Genomic DNA, 19,364 nt, shown 5'->3' with positions numbered 1-19,364 from the left:
AATTATTTGCATAAAGACAGGTCGGCCCTTTAGCCCTGTAGCTGGGGAAGGATGTTTACTGAAACTAGCAGGCTGGAATGCATCTTCGGGGAGGAAAACAGATAACTCGAAGGTTATAGTCAATCTTGGCAGGCAGCAGGCTGAGCTGAGCACGGAGGGCCGCGTTAGAAGTAAGTCAGAGTTCACGGGTACGGGGGCTGCGTGGGCAGGGGCCCTCGCAGTCAGAAGCCAGAAAAGAGGCTCGGTGGCAGAGATTCGGGGCCTACTCTCAGCCAGGCTGAAAAACGTAGGAGTACACTTCAAAAAGACGTTGGCATAGCATACTTAGGAACGGACCATCAAACCCATTCATGGTGGGTCTGAAAGAGGACAAGTTAACGTTGGACGCAAATGTATTTGCGTCTTCATAGCTGGTACAGGAGGGAAGTTACATGCACTTTTAACTCGTACATGGAGTCGGTGGGGTACTCGCTAGGGAACACAACATGACCATAAAATTTATATTACCTCACAAGGGTGCCTTTTGGTGTCAGAAAAGGCATACCAAAGCACGTTAAGGTTGAGGTGGTCTTCTTGCAGAGGCTGCAGGTAACGTCGAGGAGTCCAGACGAGGTCAGCTCATGGTGGACTCTCGCTCTAGACTGACTGGGAGCGATCCTCTAGAAAGGAGCTAATCTAACTAAGGGCTGAGCCCTGAATGCCAGCCTCCTTGACACGGTCCACGGTACCATGGTCGGCCGTGTCAAAGGCAACCGAGAGATACAACAGCACCAGGGCCTGAGGAGTACCTCTGTCAGCCCTCTCTCAAGTCCAATACCGCCAGTATTACGGTCTCCATTGAGTGGGCAGGCCGAAAGCCAGCTTGGTGTGAGTCGATATAGTTGGACTGTTCAATAAAATTGGACAGGCACTTCACCACAGGAACAGGAGCAAACAGATTGGGCGGTAATTCAACAAGATCTGGGGGTCTGCCCCTGATTTCTTTAGAAGGGGAACCACAATTGCATCTTTAAAGGCCTTAGGGACACAACTCTAGAATGGGGACTCATCAGAAGAGAGAGGGCTGGTCCTGGGAGGCCGGTGAAGGCTTCTTTTAGGATGTGTGGTGGGCAGCAGTCCGTAGGGGATACAGATTTTACTTTAGACAAAAAGTCCTGGAACACCTGTGTACAGTAGTTCTCTGCAATCTTCTCTGCTGGTGCACATCGGTAGTGCCGGCTCTTCTTAGTTCATCAGGAACTGAAGTTCAGAGTCTGGGGATGCCACCTGAAAACTAGATTTAAGGGTGTTACAAGGGAGTGACAGGTAGTGTCCAATGGCCCTTTGCCTGGGGGGTCTACGCCCTCTAACATGCCCACCTTCTGTGAGAGGAGGACACAGTCCTAGCCCTAACTGGATAAGTCCCATCATCTTCAAGATGGTGGGCACTGAAAAGTGAACTTGACCTAGCCTCCAGCACCCGAGGGGTATAGTTGGCAGAGGGGGGCACATCTCCTCTTCTATCAAAGGTTTCCCACCTGTCCTGCTGCCAAAAAGGGGGTGAGGACAGGATGGAGACCAGCTCCTTCAAACAGGAGAGGCTGGGGTTGCCTTACAAAGGCGGCAAGACCTTTGAAGCTCCCCACCACGGATGGCTCTTCCTGTGCAGGGGGAGACGTGAACACCTCCACCCAGGAAAGGCATTGTTCTCAGCCTCAGAGTGCGCAGGCACTCTCCCCTGAGGTCAGAACACACTCTGGTGGTAGCAGGCAGGCTCAGGCCAGTCAATGACCACACTAAGGATTGGTAGGTTTCAGGGGACCACGCTAACGGGCCCTATGTGTGTAATTTTTAATAAAAATTTACACTGGAATCGGTGCAAGTTTATTATGTTGAGATGCTTGGGGCCAAACATCACATATTTCAGTGAAGCCATCATGGAGCTGCGAACTCATAATGACGAGTGTCCAGCCTATGTACTTGCTATGGGGAGAGGATGTGGTGCAGCAGCCAGAGCTGCCGACTTGGGCACCCATCAATGACGAGGCAACCTTCGACGAGGCATCTGTCGACGAAGCAGGTAGAGCCTTGAGAGCCATCGACCGTCTCGTCGGCGAGGAGGCATCCAACGACGACTGACCAGAGACAGTACTCTTTTTCATCGACCACGAAGTGAGGGAGGTGGCAGACAAGCGAGGCTTCACCGACACCATGACAAACATCGACGGAGAGGACGCGAATTAAATAATCATTGTAGGTTGAGGAGAAGAGAAGGTGGAAGTCGTCGTTGTAGCAGTGGCGACGGAAGTCTTCGTCGACGAGGAACCCATTTTTTAGGCAAATTTGACTCAGGAAGAGACTTAGAAGCCTGAGACTTAGTGGCAAATCTCGGAGGAGTAGAGGTCATAAGTAGTCCCTTAGAAGGAGCAGGAGCCCTTTTTGAGGAAGAAGTCTGGCCTTCATGAGTAGAGGTGTGGTCTTTCTTGAGCACCTTAGCCTTAGCTCCCAGGACACCCCCGCACCGCACGGCCACCAGCTGCTGTGTGTGCCCCTTCTTCCCGCTGCTGCACTCAGCCTCGCTGAGCCTGCAGCCACGACCCCGCCCCCTGCTGCCCTAGCGGGATCGCATTGTCTACCTTGTGCTTAACTTGTTTTTCCTCCCGTGTAACACTGTTTTTTGTATCCCCCTGAGCTTCTGACTTTGTGCTATTTTCCTCCGTGCTGTTATTTGCCCTTGTGCCCCTGTGATTTTGTACTTTTCCTAGGTGTTGTTGTCTCCCCTTGTGCCCCTGTGCATCCCCGCCCCGCTCCCCGCTTCCCGCCGCCGTGCTCGCGGCCACGCCCCCTTTTCTTCTGTACCCTCCCCACTCCCGCCTCCCAGCTCCTCCCTCCCTCCCACTTGGCCATAAATGGCGACCGTGCGGCGCAGGTGAGTGTGACCTGCTCCCAGGACACCCCTGCACCGCACGACCACCAGCTGCTGTGTGTGCCCCTCCTTCCCGCTGCTGCACTCAGCCTCGCTGAGCCTGCAGCCACGACCCCGCCCCCCGCTGCCCTAGCAGGATCGCATTGTCTACCTTGTGCTAAACTTGTTTTTCCTCCCGTGTAACACTGTTTCTTGTATCCCCCTGAGCTTCTGACTTTGTGCTATTTTCCTCCGTGCTGTTATTTGCCCTTGTGCCCCTGTGATTTTGTACTTTTCCTCCGTGTTGTTGTCTCCCCTTGTGCCCCCCGCCCGCTCCCCGCTTCCCGCCGCCGTGCTGGCGGCCACGCCCCCTTTTCTTCTGTACCCTCCCCGCTCCCGCCTCCCAGCTCCTCCCTCCCTCCCACTTCGCCATAAATGGCGACCGGGCGTACGCGCAGCGGGCGCGCCGATTGTGCGCCGAAGGCGCGCCAAAGGTAAGCCCGTCTGCGCCCGTCCGCGCCTGGACCGCGCCCAGCGCCAGGGCCCCTGTCCCCCGCAGACCCCAGCCCACCCGCCGTGCGTACGACGCCGCCACCCTCAACGCACACAACACCAGCCGAATCCCGGGATGCTACCGAGCCACCCCGAGACGCAACCACGGACCCTTCAGCTGTCACTCCTGCAAGTTCACCTGCATCCGGACCTGCACTACACCAGCACCCACCAAACCGAACACCAGCAGCAACCACCTGAAGTGCATCCTGCTCAACAACCGCTCCGTCCACAGACACGCCATCGAACTCTGGAACCTCCTCGACACCACATCGCCAGACGTTGCCTTCCTCACGGAAACCTGGATGAACGCCTCCTCAGCGCCCGACATCGCCATCGCCATCCCGGAGGGCTACAAGATCACCCGGAGAGACCGCGCCAACCAGACGGGAGGAGGTATCGCCATCATCCACAGGAACACCATCCGCATCACGACCAACACCGACGACACCCTGACAACCGCCGAACACCTGCACTTCCAGATCCACACCGACCCCAAGACCACCCTCAGAGGCACCCTCATCTACAGACCCCCGGGACCATGCACACAATTCAGCGAAGACATAGCTGACTTCATCAGCCCGCACGCCCTCCCCTCCGCTGACTACATCCTCCTCGGGGACCTCAACTTCCACCTGGAGAACAACAACGACCGCAACACCACCACCCTGCTCGACAACCTCGACAACCTCGGACTCAAGCAGCTGGTGACCACCCCCACCCACTACGCCGGACACACACTCGACGCAGTCTTCTCATCCAGCAAGGATATCGCCATCAGCCACGCCACCGGACTCCACTGCGAGCACTTCAGCTTCAGAAGAACCACGATCCACCACCACCAGCAACAGGTTGCACGAAGAAGCTGGAACAAGATCACGGCCGACCAACTCGCCGCATCCCTGAGCCAGCATCCTCCCGCCAGCTCAGCGAACCCCAGCCAGGCCGCTGACAACCTAACGAAGTGGATCAGCATCTGCGCAGACGACCTCGCCCCACTGAGGACTCCGCCCAGCAGACCCGGCAGCAAGAAGGCCCCATGGTTCACCGACGAACTCAAGAGCTCCAAGAAGATCTGCCGAGCCCTCGAGAGAGCCTGGAGAAGAGACCCAACACCGGACAACATGACCACCCTCAAGCTCGCCACCCGAAAGCACCATCAACTGATCCACGCCACCAAGAAAACAGCATTCAAGGAGCGGCTGGACAACAACGCACACAACAGCAAGGAACTCTTCAACATCGTGAAAGAGCTCTCCAACCCCAACGCCGGAAACAACGACATCACACCATCGTAGGACCTCTGCAACTCCCTCGCCTCCTACTTCCACAACAAGATCGCTGACATACACAACAGCTTCAGCACACAAACAACGCTCCCCACGACCGCACCAACGCCCCCCACCACCACCCTCAGCGCCTGGACCCCGATCAGCACCGAAGACACCATCCGCACGATGAACTCCATCCACTCCGTATCCCCCACCGACCCCTGCCCTCACCACGTCTTCAACAAGGCCGACGCCGTCATCGCACCCCACCTGCGGGACATCATCAACACCTCCTTCGACACCACCACCTTCCCTGAGAGCTGGAAGCACGCCGAACTCAGCGCTCTACTAAAGAAACCAACAGCGGACCCCACCGAACTCAAAAACTACCGCCCAATCTCGCTCCTCCCGTTTCCAGCCAAAGTCATCGAGAAGACCGTCAACAAGCAACTGTCCGCCTTCCTCGAGACAAATGGATCCCTCGACCCCTCACAGTCGGGCTTCAGGGCCAACCACAGCACCGAGACCGCCCTCATCGCTGCCACCGATGACATCCGAGCCCTGCTCGACAACGGAGAAACAGCGGCCCTCATCCTCCTAGACCTCTCCGCAGCATTCAACACTGTCTGCCACCGCACCCTAGTGCAGCGCCTCAGCAACGTCGGAATCCAGGAGAAGGCACTCGAATGGATCATCTCCTTCCTCGCCGGAAGGACACAGAGAGTCCGCCTACCCCCGTTCAGGTCAGAGGCCACCGAAGTCATCTGCGGCGTTCCTCAGGGCTCCTCGCTCAGCCCCACCCTCTTCAATATCTACATGAGCCCCCGTGCGGCCATCGCACGCCAACACAACCTCAACATCATCTCCTACGCCGACGACACACAGCTGATCCTCTCCCTCACCAACGACCCCACCACCGCCACAACCAACCTTCACGAAGGGATGCAAGACGTAGCCGAGTGGCCCGAGATACCTCAACAACCGCATCAACTTCTACACTCCCACACGCCAGCTCCGATCGACCAGCCACGCCCTGGCCGCCGTCCCCCGCATCCGAAGAGCCACAACAGGAGGAAGGTCCTTCTCCTACCTGGACGCCAAGACCTGGAACTCCCTCCCGACCCCCCTCCGCCTGACCCAAGACCACCTCGCCTTCAGGAAGCTGCTCAAGACCTGGCTGTTCGAGCAGTAGCGGACCACCCCTCCCCAAGCGCCTTGAGACCCTCCGGGTGAGTAGTGCGCGATATAAATGTCTTTGATTAATTGATTGATTAGCAGATACCAAACCCCCACTCACTAGCCCCTTCTTAGAGATGACAGTCCTGAGAGAGGAATCACTCTCAACATCTGGGATTATCCTTGGTCTTGAGTTTCTGTAACCACAGAAGTAGACTTCCCTCTCTGTCTCTTAAAGTCTTTTGAAGAAAAGTCCAGCAGATTTTACAATCTCTCACCTGATGTTCAGGGTGGAGGCAGTAGATACATTTTTTGTGGGGGTCTTTGGAATGAAGCCGGAGTTTCCCACAAGACTCACAGTGTCTGATGAGTGACCTCTTTCTAGTAGACAAAGCAGTGAAGACGGGTTTCTGAAGAGAAAAGGTAGAGGGACTGAGCAGCGCTCAGGGAGACTCCCTTCACACGACGTGCGGTAGAACATCTGAGAGCCTGAGCCTCTGAGGAGAAGGTTCCAGAGGGTGCGGTCGCCTGATTGGCTGGAGTTTGTACCATATCTAAGGAGTTGGACAAGTTAGTAAAGTGACACGTTTTTTTCCTATTAACGTCCATGTTACAATACTTCCTACTGCTCTTTTAGCTGTGCTTTAGCTATGCTGTTGCTATACTGCTATTCTATGTACCGTGGGGATCTCACTTCGATGACGGGGAATGATTCAAGCATGTGAATCTATGAAAGTTACCCCATTACTGGAGAGCAACAGTTTTCCCACTACTGAAGCTCTTACCCAAGTTTGCTTTAGCCTTTGTCATCTCTCACATTGACTACACTAACTCTTTACTTTGGCATTCCGGCATATCAATCGAAAAGACTGCAACTAGTGCCAAACCAGACTGCTAGAGTAATATATCGCCAGGCAAGAATGCAGTATGTCACCCCTCTTATGAAAAAGTTACATTGGCTTCTGGTAGTCGAACGCAGTGCATTTGGGATGCCTCCTCTTTAAAGCGCTCCATGGCAACTGCCCATTGTCTGTATCTACTCGGGTCCAGAAATATATCCACTTTCAGGATCTTAGGTCTTCCCATTTGAATCCCCTAGCTACTCCGTCCTTTAAACGCTAGAAATCGCGGGGAATAAGATTTACGGTCCTGGCCCCTCAATTTTGGAATTCTCTCCCTCGGGACATTAGATCGATGATATCATATCCTCAATTTTGGAAACTATTAAAGACCTGGTTTTTTTGCCAGGCTTATGAATGAAATACTTAGCGGCAGGACTCCCTTGTCCGCAGCACCATTAAACGTTGTGGTGTGCGCACGCTTTATATGTCTTTATTAGACAGCTCACAGTCCAGTTCACTATTTGTGGCATTCTTTTGGAAGTCAGTCTGTGAGGGGTGCCACAATGGTGCCATAATCCCTCACAAACCTCCTATAGTACCAGGGAAACCAAGGAAGGCCCTCACTTGAGTCTGGGTAGTTGGAGCCACCCAGTCCAGAATGGTCTAGATCTTGGGTTGTTAGGGTTGAACCTGGTCTCCACTAACAAGGGGACCCAGGTATGCAACCTTTCCCTGTTTTGTCTGACACTTGCATGCCTTGATAACGAGGACTGCACTTCTCAGAGCCTCATGTACTTTCCTAAGGTGGTTCAGGTGATCCTGCAGGTGGAGCTAAAGTCAGCAATAGTGTGTAGAAATGCTGCATTCAAGGATTCCAACCCAGCAAGGGTTAGTTCACCAACCTTTGAAAAGTGGCAGATGCATTTTTCAAACCAAAGGGCATTACAGTGAACTGATAATACCCATCTGGGGTTGAAAATGCAGATATTTATTTTGCTCCTGGAGTCGTCAGACCTATATGCCAGTACTCTGATGTGAGATCAAACATACTCAGATACTTGGCTGCTCCCAACCTGTCAATAAGTTCATCTGCCCATGGAATTTGGCATGCATCAGTTTTGATCACAGCATTCACGCCCCAATAGTCCACACAAAACCTCATTTCTTTCTTACCATCCTGGCTATGAGGCTTGGGGATTAAGACAACTGGGCAGGTCCAGGGGCTCTCAGAAGGCGTTAGAACTCCCAATTCCAGCATCATGCTTATTTCAGCTTTGATGCTCTCTTTCACATGTTCGGTCGGCCTATATGTTTTATTCTCGAAAGGTAGCCTTTCATCAGCGTCTACAGCATGGATACACCAGCTAGTCTGGCGACAGGTCAAAAAGAAGAGCTCAGCAAACTGATTTAGGACTTGCCTGCAATCAGTCTCCTGATGGGCAGGTAGGGTGTCTGACAAGACCACACCTTCCACTGACCCATCTTTTGATTGCTGGACAGGTTCACTCTTTGCTTCCCGATCCTCATTTGTAACCATGAGCATGGTCACATCTGCCATGTCATAGTAGGGTGTAAGGCGGTTAAGATGGACGACCCTCTTATGGTTCCTGTCTGAGCCAGGGTCTACCAGGTAGGTGACCACCAGTTTTCTTTCTAGGATAGGGTAGGGTCCACTCCACTTACCTTGCAGAGCCCTAGGAGTCACAGGCCCCAAAACCCACACCATCTGCCCTGGCTGGAACTCAACCATAGCAGCCTTTTGGCATTACCAGAGCTTCTGGAGCTAGGCTGGCCTCGACGTTTTTGCTTGCTATTTCCACGTACTCATACATCCTGGAGCAAAAGCCAAACACATAGTCCACTATATCTGCTATGGTTCAACAAGAGGTTTCTCCAATCCCTCTTTCACAAGGCACAGTGGTACCGACAGGAAACCCAAACAGAAGTTAAGATAAGGAGGACCCTACTCCTTTCTGTGGCCCTTCCCAATAGGCAAAAAGCAAGCAGGGAAGTAAGATATCCCTTCTTCTTTTGAGTTTTTCAGGAAGTCCACCGATCATGCCCTTCATTGTCTTGTTAAATCTTTCAACAAGGCCATTACACATAGCAGAGTGGCTTTGGCCACACTGACCAGGACGTATGCAGCGGGGGATTTGGACCCCTAATATTATGCCGTTCATTTTCAACACGCAGCTCGATGGCTCAACACAGTCCCTAGTTGGGAAATTCGGCTCTCGGCGGGAATGGTGGATGCTGGTTGTCTTCCGGAGCTGTTAATGGAAGAATCGGGAACACCAAGAGATAATCCATATATTGTGCGACAAACGGCCAGAGTATGGCATTGGTTTGTAGTGAGAGTACTTAAGCGCGCACCATTCCATAGGGAGCTCCTAATCTAGATATTAAAACCAATCAGGCAGATGGCACTCAGTATGTCCTTCAAGGCATGGAGTGAGGGGGATGCGAGCAATAAGGTGAATTGCACCCAGATGAGACTTATCCCCTTTAAACATGCCCGCAAAGAGTTTGGTCTAAGCCAGGGGCAATTTTTACAACATGCGTGCTTGGCAGACACAACTAAGCACAACTGGCCATGCTGTCCGACAGCTCCGCCGCATACTCCAACCCTTGAGATACTGCTAACCTATGGAGCGTGTAGACACCTAATTATGCATCTTTACAGAACAATGCGATCAGATACAGTAGGCACTACACACGGGCCCGAGAGGCCTGGGATTTAGACTTTGACATTCCAATGGAAGATCAAGACTGGCAGCAGGCCTGTGAACTAATACGCATGGTTTCTAGTAATGCCCATTTTCGACTGATACATTATAATTTTCTGCGAAGAACCTACTAAACGGCGCAAGACCTTCATCGAATGGTCGGGTCTTGGCCAGATATATGCTTGCGCTGCAACATTGTGGGGGCTGATTTCGTACATTAACCATGGTCCTGCGATGCAATACACTCCTTCTAGCAACAAGCTGTCGAAGAAATGGTGCATGCCACAAAACTAAGTATTGAGCTGACACCCAAATGCTGTTTATTAGGCCTGTTTAGATGTCAGAAGGGCGCAAGATAACCTATACATTTTGTCAGTCGCCTATGGTACTGGCATGACGTAGAATTGCAATCACATGACTGCCCCAGCATGCCCCAGCGATTGTGCTCTGGCATCGAGATGAACTTCTTCTCATGCTGAACGCTTTGATGCTGCCTCTCTTGTCATCGAGCCTGATGATCGGGTAGAGTGCTCTTGGACCAAAACGACTTACAAGGGTCGCAGTCTTCCTTCTTGTGCTCCAGAGAGAGGAACAAGTTACAAACTTGATGTACGTCGGTGGAGGGTACTTGGTGTGGCACTCAGGACAGAAATAGAATGGAGTCCGTTCCATTTGCAGATGGCTGGCCCTACGCAGCAAGGCCCGACGGTTGCCCACAAGGTTTTCTATCAAAAATGGAGAGTTTTCCAAACTATTTGAAACGAGGAGAACAGGGAAATGTGTACTGAAACAATACAGTTGAGGGTAGAGTGGACTGCGCACTGAGGGGAACCCGAAGAGCGGTTTCAGAGTGCAGCAATATGCACCCGAACCCGTTTGGGGTAAAAAACAATCTAACAATGGAGTCAATGCCCATGTGCACTATCACCGAAAGATGGTCACATTACCTAGTGACTGGAAAGACTTCTTCAAAGATAAACAACTTGCAAACATCCGGACCCAACACAAGATGGCAGGAGTATGCAAAGCATTGCATCTACAGCATACATGCCTAGAACAGAGGATTAATGGCCCCAAATCCCTGCTGTGGTATCGTCATGTTGTGGCTGAGTGTGCCATGTGATGTGGCAGGCTATAGTGCTTGGTGTGATTTGGTCATTTTTGACAAGGTGGAGTACTGAAGGCTTAGGCGTTTTTTATTTTCTTTGTTTTTGGGATCGTGTGATATAGTGCGGTACCTACTGTATGATGTAAGTAAATAATTGCTATTATACAGTAAGGATGTGGGGTGAGTGTATTTAGGTCTGAAGACATGCTGATTATATGCAGAATAACAGGTCCGGGAAGTCACTGCTGACTAGAGCTGGTTAGCAGCTGCACAGGCCTTGGGCATTGATCCTATTGAGGATAATATGTGACGGGCCGATGGTGACTGGAGCTGGCTAGCAACAACGCTGGCCTCTGTTATCCATTACAAGCAGGGTAACAATACATGTCAATATTCACTGGAACTGGTTGGCAGTAAAGTTAACCTCTGGTTTTGAATATTAGCAGGAATTAAGGTACAGGGGTCACTACTGACTGGAGTTACTTAGCAGGATAATAGGTCTCAGGGAGCCAATATTGACTGAAGCTGGTTAGCAACAAAGCTGGCCTCTGGTATTCATGACAAGCAGGCTAACAATGCATGTCAATATTGACTGGAACTGGTTGGCAGTAGAGTTGACCTCTGGTTTTGTAGATTAGCAGGATGTAAGGTACAGGGGTCACTACTGACTGGAGTTACTTAGCAGGATACTAGGTCTCAGGGAGCCAATACTGACTGAAGCTGGTTAGTATGATCACTAGTCCCAAGGTGCTACTAATGACTCAAGTTGGCTAGGATGATAACAGGTCCCAGGGACCAGTACTAACAGGAGCTGGCTAGTAGGCTTACATACAGGTCCAAGGGGCCACTACTGACTGGAGCTGGCTAAAAGAATAACAGGCCCAAGGGTGGTGGGGTGCGAGTGGCACCAGTGATCGGAGTTGGCTAGAAGCATTGACAATGTTTGGTATTGATTAAATGCAGGATTCCAGGTCACAGGTGGCACTGCTGAATACAGCAGGATAGCAGCAGTGGTGGCCTCTTGGAAGAAGGAATTGAGAAAGCATAACTGGATATACTGGTTTCTTTAACACCGATAATTGGTTACACATGAATGCCGCACGTGCATTAATATATTACATTACCAAATTACAATATTCTTATATTAATTTGATGCGACTGTTCGCCTTCATATGCCTGCAAAGTTACATGATTCTATTAGGCCCAGAACCGTTTTATTTAGTGATGTCCATCTCCACACTTTCCTGCACCTTGTCGTAAATTGAATATTGACAAACAGAAGTGTTATTTCCAGAAACAGTGAATTCTGCAGCTTGTCTGTGTATTTTTTATCTGCACCTCACGGACTCCTCACATTCCTCTCGAGAGAAGATCCTGCCTCCTACTCATTAGTGTTGTTTTAGTAACTGTTTCTATCACGTGTTCATGTTTTATTGACTTGAATTAGGAGAAAAGTGTATAAAAATACATGGGTAGCATTAGCATTATATACTCCAACATGCTTTAGGGTGGATGCTCTTGTCCATTGCAAAGACAATTGTCACTTGTTAGTTTGCTTGGCCTTTTGCTATTTTTGCATTAAATTTATGATAGATGTGTTGGCCTCCAGGTGTGTTGTGTTTTATTTTACATATCATAAGAGATGATGAGGAAAATGACAGTCCAGTATACACATTCTTTGTATAAATCAACCCACAGTATACTGTTCTGGAGGTTCAGTCCCACAGATATTATCTCTAACTGAACACCCTAGGAAGCATGTGCTTTTCAAACCAGTTGCCCCCTGATGCGGCGTCCAAGTTATTGAATAAATCAGTTTGTCCTGAATTTTAGGAGGGTTACCGTATCTAGTGCACTCTGTTAGAGAGTGCTCACCTGTGGTAGCAAGATGTTACTAGGCACCTTATCACCTATGCATGGTGCAGGGCTTTGAGTTACAGAGCTCCTCACGCTGTGGAGAAGATTAGGTCCCATTTACCCATTTTCCCATATTTGGTCCTGATGAAATGCCAACAGATTGCTCCATGACTACACAAGGCATGAACAAAGTTGACCTGAAGTATAGACCCCAGCTTACCCGCAGGTCCATAGGTGATCAACACTTTCACACAGTGATAGGCGCCCTTAGTTCCTCAATTTCTCTGCCACTGTTTTTAATCTCAACATGGACCAGGAAGATCACATTAAGTATATTGCGGCAACTGGTCGATAGTTGATCTTATATTCAGACTTCACCAATCTCACATCTTATGACACAACATCCTCTGTCCTACTATGCTCATCCAACTTACTTATTAAAAGATCTCCGACAGAGTGCCTTCTAGTGGTGCCTACCAGGCATTGTAGCACCGGCCTGGTGAGGAGTATAACCCAATGATGAAACATGTCACCTTCAGGTGAGTAAACACAACTTGTCTTAAAAGCACATGCTTTCTAGGGTGTCTGCATTCAGTTACAGAAAATGTCTCTGGGACGAACCTCTGGAACAGTATACTGTGATTTGACTGTTTTATTTTTACAAATATACATAGCAGATATTGGCCCTTCCTTGTTTCACAAAAATGATCGGATTCCTGCCTCAGAGCGCACTTCTTACAGACGAGTATGGGGTTATCATGTTGCTGCTACAAGCTCCTTACCTGTGCGAGTTATCGGGAACGATGCAGGGGGCAGACCCAAACCAGCCACAAGTGGAGATCAATGACAAATACTGAAGAATGAACAGAGCTTCCAAGCTGGTGACCATTACTTAATTGACCCTGAAAATAAAAGACACGTTTTTAGTATTCTGGTGACTCATGACCATAAAAAACAAAGGTTATAAATTCAATATTGTGTCAAATACTTAAACAAGCATTTGCAATGCAATAGGTCTCGCATTAGGAAAGTTTGAGCTATTGGTATTGTAAATGACAATTTTTTTATTTATGTGTTGGTTTTGAAAATAGCAAAATTAATAGCTTTGTCATTTACAATGCCAATAGTTATAACTTTCGCAAATGTGACACCTATAGCATTTGTAATGCAATATGTGTTGTATTTACGAGACTAGTAATAAAAACAAGTCCCTATTTTTCCAAAAATGAAAAGGAATGCAAAATGCGACCACTCATAACTCACAGACCCATTAATGCCATAACCACATTTCTAATAAAACACAAAAATAGAAAAATAAGATCAAAACAATTTTGAGAAAATATTAAGAAAATTGTACAATGTATTCGATATAAAACAATACTTTTGTACACAAATACAGTGCCATTTAATACAATTAAAAACGTGTCAATTCACATGAAGAATAATAAAATACAGGTTGTCATTATTCTTCATGTGAATTGACACATTTTTAATTGTATTAAATGGCACTGTATTTGTGTACAAAACACGTCCACCACTACCACCGCCACCACCACCACACCTACCACCACCACGTCCACTACCACCATGTCCACCACATCCACCGCCACCATGTCCACCACCATCACCACGTCCATAACCACCACATCCATCACCATGCCTGAGTTAAACTTAGTCCGGCAGATAGAGCATGACATCTTCCACCCTATCAAGCTTGTTGGCGCTAGAATCATCTCACAATGGGCTCTACCCGAGTATCTAAATGAGAGTAATAATGCTCTATCATATGTGATGAGCTTACCGTTTTCTGGGACAAATCCGGCATGGTTCCTCGCCCTCGACCGTGTCCGTAAACAGGCGGGCTAGCCTTAGGCGCGCCAGCAGCGTGCCGCTGCGCGTCCATGCTGTGGGCACCATAAGTAGGCTTATGCTTAACTACTAGAGCGCTCACCTGTCCCTCGCTCCCCACGAGGGCGAGTCCTCCAGCTGTGGTCACTGGTCCTGCCCAGCCCAGCTCCCGTTCTCGTTCTACTATTCGACGTAAGTCAGGCTTACCCACAGTGAGTAAGCATTCAATGCAATTTCAGTTTAAAAAACATTTGTTTCAAAAAGCTTTAAATTTAAAATGCGATTGTCTTAGAAGCATCCAGAGTAATTTTAAAAGCGATACATTCAATCATTCAAAATACTCTGGCTTAAAGAGACTGTGCAAACAAGCAAGTTCTCAGTTAGTACTCTCCGGTACCGTGTGTCTGACCTGTGTCAGTTTCTCTGATTCTTCCTGTTTCTCTTGTTAAGCCATGGCAGCTTCTTGAGCCGTGCAGGGTGTGAGCATCTGGAAGGGCAGCCCCAGCCCTCCAGGTCTTTACATGCGGGCCCCTCGGCAGCAGCAGCACTGGGCTGCTGTTTACTTGACTCAGAACTAACATGAAAAAGAAACGTACATATACAGCAAACACTTATTTAAAGGTTAATTGCAGTTAGAACAAGCATTTACAATGCAATAGGTCTCGCAGCATTAAAGTTAGAGTTACTGGCATTGTAAATGACAATGCTTTGCATTAATTTTTTTTTTTAATTTGCAATTGGTATATAAACATTGTTTGTGAATGGTTAGCTGTTGCTTATGCTAAGCAAAGTTGGCAGTAATATAGAGTGCTAGTCTTGCTTGTTATAAGCATGCTGATTTAAAGCGCTCTGATACCTGCACTGACGGCAGGTGGTGTGTGTTCCTGGTGGAAGCGTGCACTGATGGCTGGTGGTGTGTGTGGGCCTGGTGGAAGTGTGCACTGACGGCTGGTGGTGTGTGTGTGCCTGGTGAAAGCATGCACTGACGGCTGGTGGTGTGAGTGTGCCTGGTGAAAGCGTGCACCGACGGCTGGTGGTGTGTGTGTGTGCCTGGTGAAAGTGTTCTCTGACGGCTGGTGGTGTGTGTGTGCCTGGTGAAAGCGTGCCTGGAGGAGCAGTGGTGACGCAGGGCTCCTATGCCCGAGGGAGAGCCCCGCGTAGGCTGCAGATGTCCGGAGTGCCGGTAAGTGGGCCTTACTTGTAGGGGGGGGCGGCAGGGGGGTGTCGGTAAGCTCGTGTATGTGTGCGCGCGTGTGTGTATGTGTGCGACGGTGGGAGGGGGGGTGTTTCTATATGTGTACATGCGTGTATGTGCGCTCATGTGTGTGTCTCTGTGTGTGTGTCTATGTGCACACATACAGGGGGGTGTCTCTGTATGTGTGCGTGCGTGTAGGTGTGCTCGTGTGTGTGTCTCTGTGTGCGACGGGGAGTAGGGTGTCTCTGTATGTGTGCGTGCGTGTATGTGCTGACTGTGAGTGTGATCTTTCACTTTCAATTGACGGGGCTGCCCCCCTTTACTCTGGTGAAAGCCAAAAACGGAATTCGAGTCGATCTTCTCATCACACTGAGTTTTCAGGCTGAAAAAATGTCAACGTTTGCTGAGGCCTTCAAAAGAGTGACCCAACTCAGCAGACACAAGGAGACCCAGTATAGCTGCTGTGCAGTACAGACCTTAAGGTACCCAGACCCAGCGGGAAAAAAAGAGTGACCCAACTCCACCAATTTATTTATGCGATTTTCTATAGCGCGAACTTTACCCAAAGGTGTCAGAGCGCTTTACATAAGCACCAGTTGAGAAACATAAGGACTTAGGATTACATGCGTTACAAAAGAAGGATACACACGGAAAAAATTGCAAATGTACAAGATGTAAAGTCACACAAGGAGGCGATACACGTGGATATACTCTAAGATAGTAAAAAGGTCTCCTGCATTTACTAGTGATTGGAGTTATCTCTGTATACATGGGGAAGGGATAGACATGGATATACTCTAAGAGTCACATAGAAATGGAATAGAGCACAACGGTCTACTGCATAAACTAGTGATTAGAGTTATCTCTATATACATAGGGAAGGGATACGAATGGATATAATGTAAGAGTTACATAGGAATAGAAGAGAGTACAAACATCTACTGCATATATTAGTAATTAGAGTTATCTCTATATACATAGGGAAGGGATACGGATGGATATACTCTAAGAGTCACGTAGGAATGGAAGAGAGCACAAAGGTCTACTGCATATACTAGTGATTAGAGTTATCTCTATATACATAGGGAAGGGATACAAATGGATATACTCTAAGAGTCACATAGGATTGGTAGAGAGTACAAAGGTCTACTGCATATACTAGTGATTAGAGTTATCTCTATATACATAGGGAAGGGATACGAATGGATATACTCTAAGAGTCACATAGGAATGGAAGAGAGTACAAAGGTCTACTGCATATACTAGTGATTAGAGTTATCTCTATATACATAGGGAAGGGATACGGATGGATATACTCTAAGAGACATAGGAATGGTAGAGAGTACAACGGTCTACTGCATATACTAGTGATTAGAGTTATCTCTATATACATAGGGAAGGGATACGGATGGATATACTCTAAGAGTCACATAGGAATGGGAGAGAGTACAAAGGTCTGCTGCATATACTAGTGATTAGAGTTATCTCTATATACAAAGGGAAGGGATACGAATGGATATACTCTAAGAGTTACATAGGAATGGTAGAGAGTACAAAGGTCTGCTGCATATACTAGTGATTAGAGTTATCTCTATATACATAGGGAAGGGATACGGATGGATATACTCTAAGAGACATAGGAATGGTAGAGAGTACAACGGTCTACTGCATATACTAGTGATTAGAGTTATCTCTATATACATAGGGAAGGGATACGGATGGATATACTCTAAGAGTCACATAGGAATGGGAGAGAGTACAAAGGTCTGCTGCATATACTAGTGATTAGAGTTATCTCTATATACAAAGGGAAGGGATACGAATGGATATACTCTAAGAGTTACATAGGAATGGTAGAGAGTACAAAGGTCTGCTGCATATACTAGTGATTAGAGTTATCTCTATATACATAGGGAAGGGATACGGATGGATATACTCTAAGAGTCACATAGGAATGGGAGAGAGTACAAAGGTCTGCTGCATATACTAGTGATTAGAGTTATCTCTATATACATAGGGAAGGGATACGAATGGATATACTCTAAGAGTCACATAGGAATGGTAGAGAGTACAAAGGTCTACTGCATAAACTAGTGATTAGAGTTATCTCTATATACATAGGGAAGGGATACGAACGGATATACTCTAAGAGTCACATAGAAATGGTAGAGAGTACAACGGTCTACTGCATATACTAGTGATTAGAGTTATCTCTATATACATAGGGAAGGGACACGAATGGATATACTCAAGGGTCACATAGGAATGGATGACCAATGAGGGTCAATGAGCATTTTTGATACAAATAATCATCGATCGATGCAGACAACAACAACGTATGAATCCCGGACAGCTGCAGGCTCGAGACCCTGCCAGCACCAGACAATCTTTGTGCCTCTTGACCTCACCTGGGGTTTCATGTGGGTCCTGTGGGCCCTGCTATGGTCGGGTTAAAAGAGAGCCGTGGATGAACAACTGCGCATGCGCTGGTGATAGAAAGCACTTCCCACAGGCGGGGTAAAGAGGTCTTAGACTAACTGCGCATGCGCTTTGGACAACGTGTTTAAATGCGCATGCGCTGGTGACTTCCCACTGCGCGGGGTAAAGAGCCCTTAGACTAACTGCGCATGCGCTGAGGACAACACACCGCACATGCTGAGATATCTTTAAGCGCCTCGGGTTGGCTCCTCTATGCGGAGGAAAGTGTCTTTCCTCTGCGCAGGTTGAGTGAGATCTGTCCAGGACTACGTCCTAACTCGGCGATTTCAGTCCTATCTTCGCTCCGCACATGCGCAGCTGTGACGCGCGGTCCTGCGCTTGCGCACCTGTGACGCGTGGTCCTGCTCGTGCGCACCTGTGACATAGTGTGTAGGTCTGGCCAGTTGCGGTTTGACTAACCTGCAGCGTTGTCCTCTTTGTGTCAAGCGCCCCTGGAAGCTGTGGGTTCAATGCAGTTGGCGGAACATGGGGGTGCGCTCGTTGCTAAAATTGAGCTAGTGAAATTTGAAAATGAGGCCCCCACAGATCAAATGGACTATTCTCTGTTGGTGCATGTGGCATGTCATGAAACATTACAGTGAACTGCATATACCATAATGCACTTGGGAGTTCTGGGGCTAGCATTCTGGTTGTTTTATTAATTTGTGTTTTTGTGCTGGTGAAAGGCGAAATGGACTTTCCTCTTCCGGGTCAGTGATGGCAGGTTCATTCATTCATTCATTCATTCAGCTGCATTGCTGTAGATGTATTTATGCCCGTCGTAGCTGCTCTAAGGAAGTGGTGTTCCGCTGCCTTCTATTTAAAGTAATCTTATAAATAGTACCAATGTAATGACTTCGTCAGGCGTGAGAGCATTTCTAGGATGGGTTTTGTGTCTCGCCGCACGTTTTTCTTTGGGGGTTTCCACACGGATACCGTCCGTCCTCGGTGAGCAAAGGGACCCCCAAGGTCGTCTGCTGGGAAGTCCTGTGGATTATCCGACCTCCTCCTCAAAGCCGCTGCGCTTCGCGCGCAAGAAAACTGCATTGCAAGGCTAGGGGGGGGGGGGGGTTGGGAATGGGGGGAGAAATAATAAATAGTTTAACTGGCAACAGGAACACTGCCCTCCAGCGTAGATGGTGTCAGCCCTGAAGCAGCCTGAGCGTCGCTGCTGAAGAGAAACGGAAGTAAATGATATCCGAGGAGGCAATCTGGTAGGAAGAAAAGGTTTGATTCCAAATCAGAGAGTGCTCGGTGACACATGCCCAATATAACAGAGGCTGCAAGGAGCCTCTGGCAGGGAGGGTTACTAAGCCAGTGGTTTACCGTGTGGGGGCAGCTCATAGGGTTGCAGCATATGTGGTCTATTAGCAGGTAAACATGTGTACTTCCTACAGAGGAATAGTATTTGTACCTGTACACAGGCT

General features: G+C 48.8%; 1 long non-coding RNA gene across 1 annotated transcript in view; it reads right to left on the bottom strand.

Annotated features, from left to right (window-relative positions):
- LOC147659172 (uncharacterized) overlaps positions 1-17,932 on the bottom strand; it is a 91,514-nt gene extending 73,582 nt beyond the window's left edge. Inside the window, exons 1-2 of the long non-coding RNA XR_015307306.1 lie at positions 17,868-17,932; positions 13,199-13,318 (exon numbers count right to left, since the gene is read on the bottom strand). This is a non-coding gene — a long non-coding RNA (uncharacterized LOC147659172). The remainder of the gene's footprint in view (positions 1-13,198; positions 13,319-17,867) is intronic.
- Positions 17,933-19,364: the final 1,432 nt, after the last annotated feature.

This window comes from Lissotriton vulgaris, unplaced genomic scaffold, assembly GCF_964263255.1.
Source record: "Lissotriton vulgaris unplaced genomic scaffold, aLisVul1.2 SCAFFOLD_1408, whole genome shotgun sequence".
Classification (NCBI taxonomy): Eukaryota; Metazoa; Chordata; class Amphibia; order Caudata; family Salamandridae; genus Lissotriton; species Lissotriton vulgaris.
Note: the sequence above shows the minus strand (reverse complement) of the source record. Positions and strands in the feature narration are given on the sequence as shown.